Source organism: Argiope bruennichi, chromosome 4 (genome assembly GCF_947563725.1).
Source record: "Argiope bruennichi chromosome 4, qqArgBrue1.1, whole genome shotgun sequence".
NCBI lineage: Eukaryota > Metazoa > Arthropoda > Arachnida > Araneae > Araneidae > Argiope > Argiope bruennichi.
The window spans coordinates 76,679,516-76,693,074 of NC_079154.1; positions in this window are offsets into that span (position 1 = coordinate 76,679,516).

The window sequence follows — 13,559 nt, forward strand, 5'->3', positions numbered from 1 at the left end:
AATTAACTCGTCAATATCTCAGATCAGATAATGAGTTTTGTTTTACTTTTGAAAGCTTTATCTTTTTACGATAAAGATAAAAGAGCTTGTGAAATATTTTTCCAATGTAAAGTTAATATCCTGCTTATCAGAAAAAAGATGTTGAGAAAATTAAGTAAATTCTTTCATGTTAACGTCAGAATCTCTTAAGATGATAGTTTACTTTAAAACAATTTAACTTTTTTGAAATGAGTTTACAGAATAAGATTTTTTTTTTTTTTTTTTTTTGCATTTGTTTTGAATTTTTTAAAAGTCGAGAGTTATTAATGCAATCAAGAGCCATCAAAATTTAAAAATAGAAAACGTTTAGTTATTTTAAATGATTTTGACATATATATAAATAAACATAGAAGTGAAATTAGCACCAGTGTTTACGGTATACAAAACAATACATGTACCCAATATATCTATGCATTATATATTTAATTCATTCATTAAGAGGAGATCTGACAGTTTTCCATTCTAGATTTGTCATTAATATGTGCTTGCGTGTATATCTAAACTTATAAAAAGAACAGAAATTAAATTCAGTATACTAGTTGGGAAAATAATATACCTATTCGGCAACACATCGAAATCTTTAAGAATGAAGTCACAAGTTCGAGTTGTGGATTACATACACCATGAAATTTACTACGGCAATCACTCTACAGGTAGGTGGATATCCTGGTTGGTAGGGCGTTGCATTCGCGTGCCTTAGATTGCGAGTTCGAACCTCCCTGGCCGAAGAATCTCCATGTGTGTGTGGTGGCTGGCGCACGTATAAATATGTCGTGGTCACGATGTCGAGAGTAATACCACTGAGGGTCGTGGTTCAGGGCTGATCATTCCATGATTCAGGTCTAAATTACGATCTGTGGATGAGTGAATGAAATGCATGGATGATATCCGCCCCTTAAAAAGGTTTGTGACGTGTTTGTAGCTAAGCCGCACTCTTGGGCCTACCGAAAAAACAAGAGACGCACCTTTTGCTTAAAATCACTGGCTTCTAAAGTCAATGAGCTTGTCTATGACAATGTTGTCATTAGAAACAACAACGCAACTCTTAGAAGTCTGTTTTGGGCCGCGGTGGCCTGGTGGTAAGGTCTCGGTTTCGGAACCGGAGGGTTTCAGGTTCGTGACTCGATTCCACCGAAGAACCGTCGTATAAGGGGGTCTGTTGCACGTTAAATCCGTCATGACCAAACGTCCTCCCGCTGGTGTGGTGTGGTGTGGAGAGCGGGGTGCCAGCTCAGGTGTCGTCTTCGTCATCTGACCGCGGTTCAAAATTACGAGGTCCGTCCCAAAATAGCCCTAGTGTTGCTTCAAATGGGACGTTAATATAACCAAAACCAAAAAAAAAAAAAAACTTAGAGGTCTGTTTTCTGAAGGAAGAAGGTCTGAGGAAGGGCGACCAATTATTCCTGTACCTCACCTTGCACATGGCGTAGAATCTTGTAGCATACCAAGCATAGAATATTCTTGCTACCCAATAACTTATGGTTGTACGGCTGAATCCGGCGGCATGAGGGTCTATATTTTTATACCACCATTTCTCTTTCTTCTACTTTAGTTCTCAGTATTTAGATAAAAGACACATGAGTCATAATACCTAGCTGTTTTGGGTCTTACAGCCTTCATCATAGTCTTGATAGATGCCCACATCTACGTATTGGATGGAATGTCCCCAATTGTATTCAGCTTCTCCAACATCTTGATAGATGAAACTATAGCTGATGTTCCTTATTAGTGGATACTGCAAGTGCGCAGTTCCACGTTATCATGAAGATAAATAAGGTTCTGCCATGATCAAATTTCGCACATATGATCCTAATCTTACAAATTATAATTTACGCCTTATGATTAGCAATAAATATTGTGCGATTAATTTTTGACTCATCTAGGTTTTGTCCAATTTTATCTCTTTTTTTTTCTATGTCTGACATAGCTAATGATTAATCTATCACAGTAAATATATATTGGAACTCCGAATATCCGAATTTCAGCTCATCGATAATCCAGATCGTCTTAATAAAAAAAAGAAAAGAAATCAACAAGAGAGAATAAAGGAGAGAATCCCAAATAAAAATGAGTAATTTTGATTGGCACGTCCAGTTGCAATTTAACAAATATGTAGATATATAAAATGTAAACCACATTGCTTCTGTATTCACTAAACTGATATGTTACGAGCAAATTTCTTTTTTCCCCTTAAAAAATAATTGGTTTTTTTTTAGTTATTTAGCCATTTATCTGGATATTCGATTATCCAGACGGGTCTGATTCCAATTAATCCAATTAAGACGGGTCTGATTCCAATTAATAACTGGAGTCCTACAACAATTTATTTATTAAAAAAGATTTTAGAAACATACTCTTAATAGTGCACTAAATAAAACTTTTATTTCAATCGTTTTCTTTACTTTTTAATCTTTAATTTATCAATTTATCATTCATCTTCATAAATAGTAAAAAGGGATCTTTTTTTTTTTTTTTTCTGGAATTTGTTACCAAATGGTGATACCATATAGAATAAATAAATAGACTGTTTTAACAAAGATAATTGACTAACTTCCCTGATTTTATTAAAATAATACTTTTTTTCAAGAATACACAAAGGGGCAAAATTTAAAAAATCTAGAAAACATCAAAAAATGAGCGAAAAATCAATAATGAAATCTCGTTTTTGAAAAAACCCGAAAGAAATCGAGATAAATTAAAGTGTGAAATAAAGGTAAATATTTAAGAAATTCTGATTAGTGTCATACAATTTAGAATTATGTAGCCCATTAATAATCTATTAATGATTCACTTATTAAACATCGATATTATTTTTAAGATTAGTATTAAAAAACAATTTTTTCAATTTATTTTAAAAAAACATTATGTAGTCCTTTTATCAAAAGTGATGTTAATCATTAAAATCTAATGCCATCTTATAGGCATTATAACAATTTGTCTGAAGAATACACGAAATGGAAAAACATTAATTCAAAAGGCACGAGGATTACTTCCTGACTGCCCCTTTCGCACTAAAAATCACGAATCTAAAAACTACTACAAATAAAGAGGCGTGAACAACCTCCAAAATCGTATTTCTCAAAAGCACTCTGGCGAACTTCAGAAAAAAAATAATAACCCGAAATGTGTGAAACAAAGTGCATCAACATCTCAATAACTCTAAAGTCCAAGTAAGTTAAGAGATGCTAGCCGTTGGTTCCGAAACATTTCCCCCCAAACACTCGCCAAGTAGGTGATATAAATACATGAAATCCATTTACCGGATGCTCAAAATTAACTCGGGGATTGCTTGACAGCGAAAATTAGCATAGGGATGGCGACGTTGTTCTTTTCGCAGCAGGAAGGGGTCAGACACGGAACTATCCGGACTTCACGGATGAATTATCCGGGTAGATATGCCTTCAAGTGCTGTTTTTCTGACAAGCCTCGTTAGTTCCGGAAGATGTCCCAGGGTGGGCGTAGGAAGGAAGTTTGAAAATTGGAAACTAGGTAGATAAGTAATATCCTTTTATGTCAGAAACTCAATAAAGGAATGCATAAAAAATAATGTTGTGGAGGTGCTTCAAGAATTGTAAGATAATTACTTATTTAACGCTGTAATTTATTTTTTATTATGTTAATGTTTTGCTTTAAAAAATTCTCCTTGGATTAAGAGTTTTCTCAAAAAATTGTATCAAATTATCACAAAAATTGTTGATTTTATTTCTAATCTTTGGCTGAGTTTTTTTTTTTTTTTTAATATTTTAATTTCCAAATGATATGATAAAAGCAATTATACGAATAAGTTGTTTCCTATATTTAGATTATCCAGGGTTTCTTCCAACAACTGTAACAATTGAAAGTATTGTAAAAAAAAGTAACTTATGAACCGCTGAACAACAACTGAACTTAACATATATATATATATATATAGCGTCCTCTATTATATTTTTTTATATAGAAGTTGATAATTTTTATCTATTATAATGATCAAAATGCTGCAAATTATTGAAATAGTGAACATATTGTTACGAAATTTCCGGGGTTCGTTTGGATAGTGGAAGTTATATGGTGTGGAGAACGCTCAATCAGCAGGCGGCAGTAGAAAAAGAAACAACGACGTTTATTTACACGAAGACACACAGGACAGCACAAAAACGACAACTATATACAACATAGAAGACGATTATCTGCAGCCGAGACGTGCAGCATACAACAAGACTCTACTGCAGACAGTAGCGAGCACTAGCTTGACTCCGTCGCTGCTCTGCTAATCCCTGGAAGACCAGTTCTTTACCGTCGATTCCGACTACTATTCAACGTCGATCCCGACTACTCTTCTCTGTCGCTTCCGACTACCACTTTTCGACTATGACTCCTCCGGCAGCTCAGGCTGCCTCCTTTTATAGGTCTCAGGAGGCGGGGCTACAAGCATCTCAACCAATCAGGAACGTTCGATGCGTATCTCGGTTCCTACTGAGAAACTCGGGAAAATTCTCGATGTTTCGGGTATAATCTATTTTTGTGTCAAAGTCGCCAAATTCGTAGCCAAGTCGCCAAATGGTTGCCAAGTTTGTCGCCAAGCTCCGGGACCTCCAACGCGACATCCGTACTCCGTCCAATGCAGATGACTGTAAAACATTCTTTCTTATGATGGGACCAACTATGCTGGGAAACCGCATCACAGATTCGTAACAGTATGTGTGCGTGCTGTATAAATCCAATGCCTGTTTCGGTGAAATTGCAAAAAATCCTCCGAACACCGTCTTCATTCCGATTAGGAAAGAATCAGTTAAAATATACAAAAGTGGCAGTTGCAAACATATCAAGTAAAAGTTTCCAGTAGAAATTTATCAGATACAATCGAGTATCAGTATCAGCCTGTACCCGGTACAGCGAAACGAGTATCAACCCAATCTTATTAACATAGCACTTTGAAAATCAAAAGGGTATATAGTTCTGTTGTTTAACACATTTTAAAAACACAATTAAATAATTGGATGTTAGTATTGCACGCACACAAAAAGAACATATTTTTATACATGGCATGAGCTCATTGTGCAATGAAAGTTAAGTGCCAGCAAAACATGGCCTTACTTTTTCGTCTATATTAATATTTTTCTTTCAAATAATGACATATTATCAAAACTTATTTATTATTTAATTTTGCAGACAATAACTTCATTACTTCCTTTAGAAGTAATTGTTTTGATGATATTCTTTATAGTCTCCATATTGGGCCACATGACATGTATGATAAAAAATCGTTGAAAGAGCTCTACATTTCAATTCATTGAACTTAGAGCTACCATATTTTGTCCACAGTTATTTTGTTTCTGACTATAAGGTGCTTAATAAAGAAGGATTTTCAAAATTTTCATTGGAGTTTCAATTAAAAATCAGGCTAAATTCTGGTTTTTTACTTTAGAATTATCAATCGTGTGATTATTTCGTTCTTAATCTGAAGCTTATCATCATCCAAATCCGGTTTTTTACACCACTTTAAAATTCAAAAGTGTTTCAATTATTAGTTTCTGATGTATATAATATAAAAGTACATTGCACTGGTACTTTAATATTATATGGATCAGATTCAAATTCAATTCATTTTCCCCCTAACTTTAACAACTGTTCAGTAATATTTTACAATTAAGCCATCCTTTGTATAATAACTGGATATAAACTCTTTGTATAGTAAAATGACATTATACAGTATATAATGTCACCCTTTGTGATGACATTATATACTTTTTAGTATACTCGTCATCGCTGCTATATAAAAAAGAGCAAGTTTTAAGAAATAAAATAGAGGTAGATGAATTAAGCTTAGAATATTATTAAATACAAGGATATTTTGAAACAGTATTTTACGTGCGGCAGATACTCTAAATACATTTAATGCAAAATTTTTACTTTTCAAATTATTTTTTCTAATTAATTCTAAGTCTTCACTAGTTGTAAGTTGATATTTATAATAAATTATCATGAATTTACAATGCAATCATTGAAACAAAAATTAAAGAATTTATTAAGGCTTTAATTTTCCTATTAACTTCGATTTGAAAAAAATTTATTCTGTAACTTTTTCCATGAGTAATTCTTCGTCATAAGCATAGTTTTAATTTAGGACTAAATAATCATTTATAAGTCTTCACTTTCCATATAATTAAAGCTAAAATCGTTTGTATATGGAAAAGAATTTCTGGGAAAATTTATCCATTAATCGTTTTAATTATGATCTTATTACTAGCGAAACATTATTCATCAAAAAGATGTGACAATATTTCTCTCATGAACCCGAAAAGTGTTTTAATTTTTTTAAATGCATCAAATATTTTCTAGAAAATGTTATAAACAGTCACAATATTATTTAAAATAATGGCCGAAATATATCATTTCTTGAAATGGACTTAGAAAATATTGTATTTTACTTGGTCTAATGTATCAAAAATAAAAATAAAATAACGATTTTTTTTCTGAATTTTCTGTTTTCCATAGTGAACACAAAAAAAAATATTTTAATATTTTCGGTTTATTTATAAAGTTTAAAGAAAAATTCCACAACAAGGTTTTCACGAATTTCAGTTTTCTAGAGTCCTCTGTAACGCCGAATTTAGATATTTTTCGTTCCAATAAAGTACACATTATGAAGCAATAAATAGGTAAATTTAATTTCTCATGTCAGTGTATTTTTACCTTTGTGAACATATTTTTGATTTTTATATTTTTTTTTCTTTTATTAACTTTGAAAAAATGTGTTTGTTTTTACTTATCTATTATGACTAAAGACTGACCGGCATATTATTTAAGTAGAAATTCTTTGTTTTTATATATACATAATTAAAAAATGAATGTTATTAAGCAGATAGCAGCCAGGTCAATTAAAATTGATAAAATGTTGATATTGACCTAATAATTTATAATTCATACAATTAATATTTTAGTAGATTTGTTTATTTATCAAGCAATAAAAGAAAGTTTTTTTAATTGGCTTATTTGCTGACTCCTTAATTGCCCTAGGCAACTAGATTGGAAGAACCTATTACCAAGACGGAACATACAGCCTAGAGATTCTGTTATTGAAGGCTGCCACGACTCTATAAATAGGAAATCGTTTTTAGAATTATTTTAATTATTCGTTTATTGTTCTAGTTTTCTCATGCACATCACGGTGAAAAGACAGAATTCAAGGCATCCAGTGTAAGGTTTGTATTTCGAGGTCTGTTTATAAATATGGCTGAATGGTATTCGCTATTTATGCGAACAATCTATCTCAAATCCTATCAAGCTAGATTGATGAAATTTGAAACAGGCTTATATCTGAAACTATAGAATTGCACCTCAAATTTTACACCAGACAAGTCAATGAAAGAAGTGTTTTTTTCTATACACATATTTTAATTTTTCTATGTGAATTAGCAATGTGGTGCCATATTTGCGATTTTTTTTTTACTTTGAATATTGCAATTCAAGTAGAAGGAAACTGCTATTTACAGATTATGATAAATACGCATGACATTTAGGATAATATCATCATGCGGCGATAAGGCACGAACTGTATGAAATTAGTCAGAACTGTGCTATCAAAAAGTGAGCATAAGCCCACGTATGCAGACTGAAAAACTTTATTAAAAATTAATTATTAACATGAATGTTTATCTCTTATATATATGTATTCTATTATACATACTTGTTTACTTATTGAAATTTATGTGCATGTTTATTTGAAGACTTGTATTTATATACAGATTTCTTTACTTAATTATATTTATATACTTCTTATTTATTTGTATACTTATACTTAAATACATACTTGTTTATTTGCTTATATTTATGTACGTGTTTATTTGTATACTTGTACTTATATACATACTGTTTACTTGTTTACTTACTTATATTTAAGTACCTGTTTATTAGTATACTTGTACATACTTGTGTTTCTTGAATTTAATTTATTAAAAGAAATCTAATTGATTTTATAACTTTAATTTTATAACTTTAATTTATTGCTTTTATTTGCTCTCACCTGCAAATCATGTCAAAAGAAGGAAAAAATTATGCATTGTAGATACGTCGCTATTTTCAAAAGTGAAAAAAAATGGTTTTTCTTTTGATAACATTTCTAGAGTTACCGTCGAAATAAGTATCAAAATTGTAAAATGAAAAAAAAACCATCGATGGCGAATGGTGAAAGTATTATCAAGTGCTTTTAAAGGTTTTACATCGATGGCAATCAAGAACATATATTGGCAAAGCGCCAAGACGCAATTATTTTTAATTTACATAAAATGGTGTTTTAATCTAACTAAAATTTAAATAAGCAAAACAAAAGTATTCAAATTATTAGAACCGAAGGCTTTATATAAGCCTGTATCGTAGATTTTAAATGACTTCTTTTAATTTACTTATTGTACATTAAAAAAATATATTATTATTCGCTAGTGTATTTATTGTATTTTTATTCATATTATATGTTATTTATATTTCTTTTTTATAGACAAATGTCTATATATGGTAACGTATAATATAATATATTTGTTATTTATAAATAGTAGCTTGTATATTTATAAGCGCCGGCGTCCTGGCATAGCGGTAGCGCGTCTTCCCCGTGATCTGGGCGTCCCGGTTTGGGCATGGTTGTTCTTCTGTTGTTCTATCTGTGAGATGTGTGAATGTGCCCTCCTGTAAAAAGGGGTTGTGCAAGCGAATGAGTGATGCGTGAGTAGCAAAGTCGTACTCTTGGCCCTAGTTGGCGCTGCTATAAAAAATAAGAGACGTTCCCCTCAGGCTTAAATCGCTGCCTTCGTAACAAGCGGGCTTGTCAGTGGCAAGTGCCATAAGAAACAAACAATATTTATAAGCACGAACTTCTACTTAATAATATTTTGCACAAAAGGGAATGTCGGGCAGCATTTAGTCATAATAAATAAATAAAAACATATATTTTCTCAAAGTTAGTATGATATATAAACTATGTACTTGTATAGGCAAATTTAGAAATCAAAAGAGGTATTAAAAATCAATATTTTGCAAACGAATAAAAAAATAAAGATGAAATTTCTTCAAAAGTGAATTCTAATTTTGTGGCACGAAAGAAGAAAGAATTGAAAGCATATACCTCCAAATGGTTCTACAGTTCATAAAGTTGTGAGTGATAAAGAAAAATTCATTGTTTTACGTTATGAATGTTCAATTTTCCCTACATCATTCAGTAGCATAATCAGTATTATAACCAGTAGCATAACCAAAAAACCATAATGTTCAAAGTACCCATAAATACTTCTCTAGACTGGCAAGCTGAATTTGGAAAATGACATCTTTCAGTCATACCACTGGCAATAGATTCTCGGCAGATATTTTTATCTTTTTAAAACAGCCAAACATTAACAGGTGTTAATTTATATTAAAATCCCTGTGTTTTCACAACTGAATGCGTGTTTAATACCTAGCAGCTGCCTTAAATGTAAATCAAGGTATTTTATAAATCTATGAAAACTATCCAGCATGTATACTTTCCTTTACAAAAATTTTAAAAAAATTAAAATTAATTTTAATTAAGATGATAAAAAATAATACAAAAACTTTTTCATCAAAATCTAAAAAAATAATAGCGATAAAAATATATAAAATATATAATGCTTCCATCGTCTACACTTGTAAGACCACATGAAACAGTAAGAAAAAAAAACTTCAAGAAGAACAGAGCAAACTGTATTGACGTATGTTAACTTTTGTATTAATTTGTTATTACAAAAGTGTATTTTGGCACAAAAAATTATCTGTTTACATTTCTTTTAGAATAATCCCACTGCGAATAAAGCTGAACCATTCAATTTTACGTTTTAGAGGAATTTTCTTTTGCTTAAAATAAATGTGAAAATAGCTTTTTCGAGTTGGACGCTGATTCATATAATATATTCTGACTTTGTTCCCTTTCCATCCTGAAATACATTAATTAAACTACAAAAAAGAGAAAAGAATTCTCCTGAGCAGCATTCAGTCTATGAGTAGAAGTGCTTCGAATCCCTAAATTTGGTTCAGCTATTGAATTAAATAAAAAAAAATATTTAATATTCATTCAAGAAAAATTATCCAGCCTAGTTTCATTTTCCATAGGAATAAGTAAAGAAATGCGAGAATTGTTCAAATTAAAATGTACGAATGCAGTTATATTAATTTAAATTTTTTTTATATTAACATTTATGTTATTGAGTTAAGTATTATTATTTAGATGACAATGGATGCTGTATAGTTTCCTATCTTGTATTAAAAATTTATTTCACTTTTTTAACATTTTTTTTTGTTTATTTGTGATTGCATATTCTGTCCAGGAGCCATAAATTCCGAAGAACAATATTATTAATCCGGGAGATATTGGAAATCGTCAATAAGGCAAAAATAGACCGGTTCATTAAGAATGTAGAACTAATAGATAAAACAGCAATGAGTATTTTTCTGCATATTGAATATGGATAAGTGTAAGCAGTGCTTGTTAGTCCTAAATTACAAAAATTACAAAAATATTTTAATGATTTCGAGATGTTTCTCTGAAATATTTTCAGTTTATATTGGAAAAAGGCTACATACAAGGGGATCAGTTTAAAACTTCACAAAGCATTTTTACTAAAAAAAGGGTTCTTGAAACATTATTAATTCTATTAAATTAAGTATTTTTTCAAAAAAACCTAATTTACTTTAGAATCATAAAATATAAATTGATTTATACTTTCGTAAGAATTAAAAATAAATAAATATTAAGTTTTAAATATATTTGAATTTCAAAATCTCCTTTTCATATTTTTCATGTTCATCCACCCTGATTCATGTCAGATAACGGAAATATTCGGAATAAATCGCGTTCTACTAAATTTATAATGTAGTTCCGCTATTTTACCCCAATTCACTTTGAAATATTTTGAGAATCATCAAGTTTTGTGGTGCTGCCATCTAGTGAGAATAAATATAGATAAAACAATTACTTTTATAAAAGTGGCGTCATAAAATAGAAAAGCTTGAATATACTAGTAAAGATTTGTGAATCGCAGTTGTTAAATATCTTTATGAACATAATCAAAATATTATATATATACAAAATATTATATATTTTTTGATGCTGTGTTATAAACTCCTTGTGTGCCAACATATATAATACAAATCAGTACTCAATCCATAGAGGAAGGGAAATCAAGATTGTATACAAACACATACAGAACGTACTCACATGCAAACAGAAGCATTCAATAATTAAAAAATAAGCAAAGGTAAAGGTTCGTGAGCATGATAAAAATAAGATATTCAAAATTCGAATACATAAAACATAAAATCATTTTTGTAAATTATATGCAAGTAAACGAACAGAAATAATATATGAAAAAGTACTGTTAACATATGTACAAAATGATGAAAGGATGATTTGTTTAAATAAAGGCAGTGAAAACAGAATGTCATGCTGTATTATTCTTTAGTAGACAATCTATAAGTGTACATCTTTTGGAAGTAAATGTGACCCATTCAAGTATCAAATGCTTGGCATCCTGGACTTCACTACTGTAGCAAAAATACATGTCAATAAGCGAAAATTGAAGAGTTTAAAATAGGTTTAAAATTTCCATATCCAGTCAGAAATTGGGTACGCTTAAAATTAGTAAAATTGGGTTAGCTTTTAAACATCTCTGAATGGAAAGAATAAATTTCTTAGAGAATGGCGCATTATTCGATATTTGATTGAATGTACTCCACTTAGACTGACTACGCAAAGAAAATTATGCACTTCTTTTTTTATACTTATGTACCATATTAAAATATAAATCCTTGAACTGATACTTGACAGTTTTCCAAAATCTTTTCTTGTTTCCAGTTCTAGGGATTTTATTTACAGATGTACTCCCCCCCCCCCTCTTTAAATACTACAGATAACTGGAGTTCAAATAATTGATAAAAAGTAGTTTGAAATAACAATGTAAAAGTTGCTTCTCTTCATATTCACATTAATTCAACTGTATAATTCATCATCCTAGAAATGTTAATTGGAGCAATCTCTGATATTAGGATATGCGGAAACAATTAAACTAAGTTTTTAATATCAAAATAAATATTCGTGTCAGTTTACTAAATACAATTAGTAACATTTTATGTCTTAGCTTAAATTTAAAATTCAAAAGATTTTGAGGGTATAGTTCTTTCTAAACAAATGAATTCTCAGTAATTATAGTATTAAATTCCTTTTCATAATTAGTCTGTACAAATCTGATACATTTATATTATTCGAAGTTATCATTAGTATTTCTTTTTCTTTTTTTTAACTTTTACCAACTTGATCAAATGTCTTTGCTTCTTAGTTGATGATAAGGGGGAAAACTTTAATTAAATTTATTTCGTAATTCTAAGATTTGGAACCTCTTTTACGTCTGCCCTTAAAGTCTTCGATTGGTTTTTCTGCAGAAAAAGCAAGCAGTATTATCTTTTACAAAAATCTCAAAATGATATATATCTTCTTTTAAGCAGCATTTCTGCATCCATTAAGGTATCCGTACACGTTCGGAGCACTTTTTTAGGAAAACATGGTGTAGCCATACTTTAATCATATTTCTGGGTTTAAGACTATTAAAGATTAGCAATAGAATGTCAATATTTGGAATAATCATTCATAATTTTTGAAAATTGGCATTTAAAAGCATAACTTTAAGCAAATTCTTAAAAAACTTCAAATTGGTTACACGAAAAACCATTATTCTCATACAAAAAACTTATACCAAAATAAACTACATAGTTTTCATCTGGGAATGAACTACTACAGTCTTAGGGTTCTAATAATAAATAAATATTTTATAAGCAGTCGAAGATTTATTATGAGATTTTTAGTAAATTTCTGACATTATTATTCAAACAATAGGCTGTAAATTAAAAAATATTCACTCGATTTAAATTCTTTTGGTTCATTCCCTAGAAAATGGTATAAAGACAAAGTGCATCAAATTTCATAGTAATATGATCATTATATTTTGAGTTATTTGATTTGAAGTGAGCAACAAATGAGTAAAACTCAATTTTGAGAAAAATGCATTTAAAGTATACAATAACATGTTTCAATAATAAATTATGGACGCACATACTTAAAATTCACCACATTTATAGGTTATGCCTTCTTCCTCCTCATCTTCTAGTAATTTTCCTTTTTTAATCATTTGAATTTTTTTCTGGCAATTTTTGTATTTGACAGAGAATGCTGCTTAGATTCATTTATTCTTTCTTTGTCGAGCTCAGCAAATGCTCCAACTGCATTTGCACTAGGATTCACTCCAATAACCTTAAGGATATTCAGTAATCCTATGAAAGCTTCGTTAAAATGTATTACAGACATAAATACCCCTAATCTAAGGATTCAGAGCTCAACAAAGACATCTTTAGGTACATATTTCCACAAAACACCGTTGAAATTCTCATTGGCATTTTGTGTTTTTCTGCGCAAAACATTTTCCGTATTTAAAACTAAATTTGTGTTTATACAAATTTTTAGCATGTTTTTAGCCCTTTAAATCAGT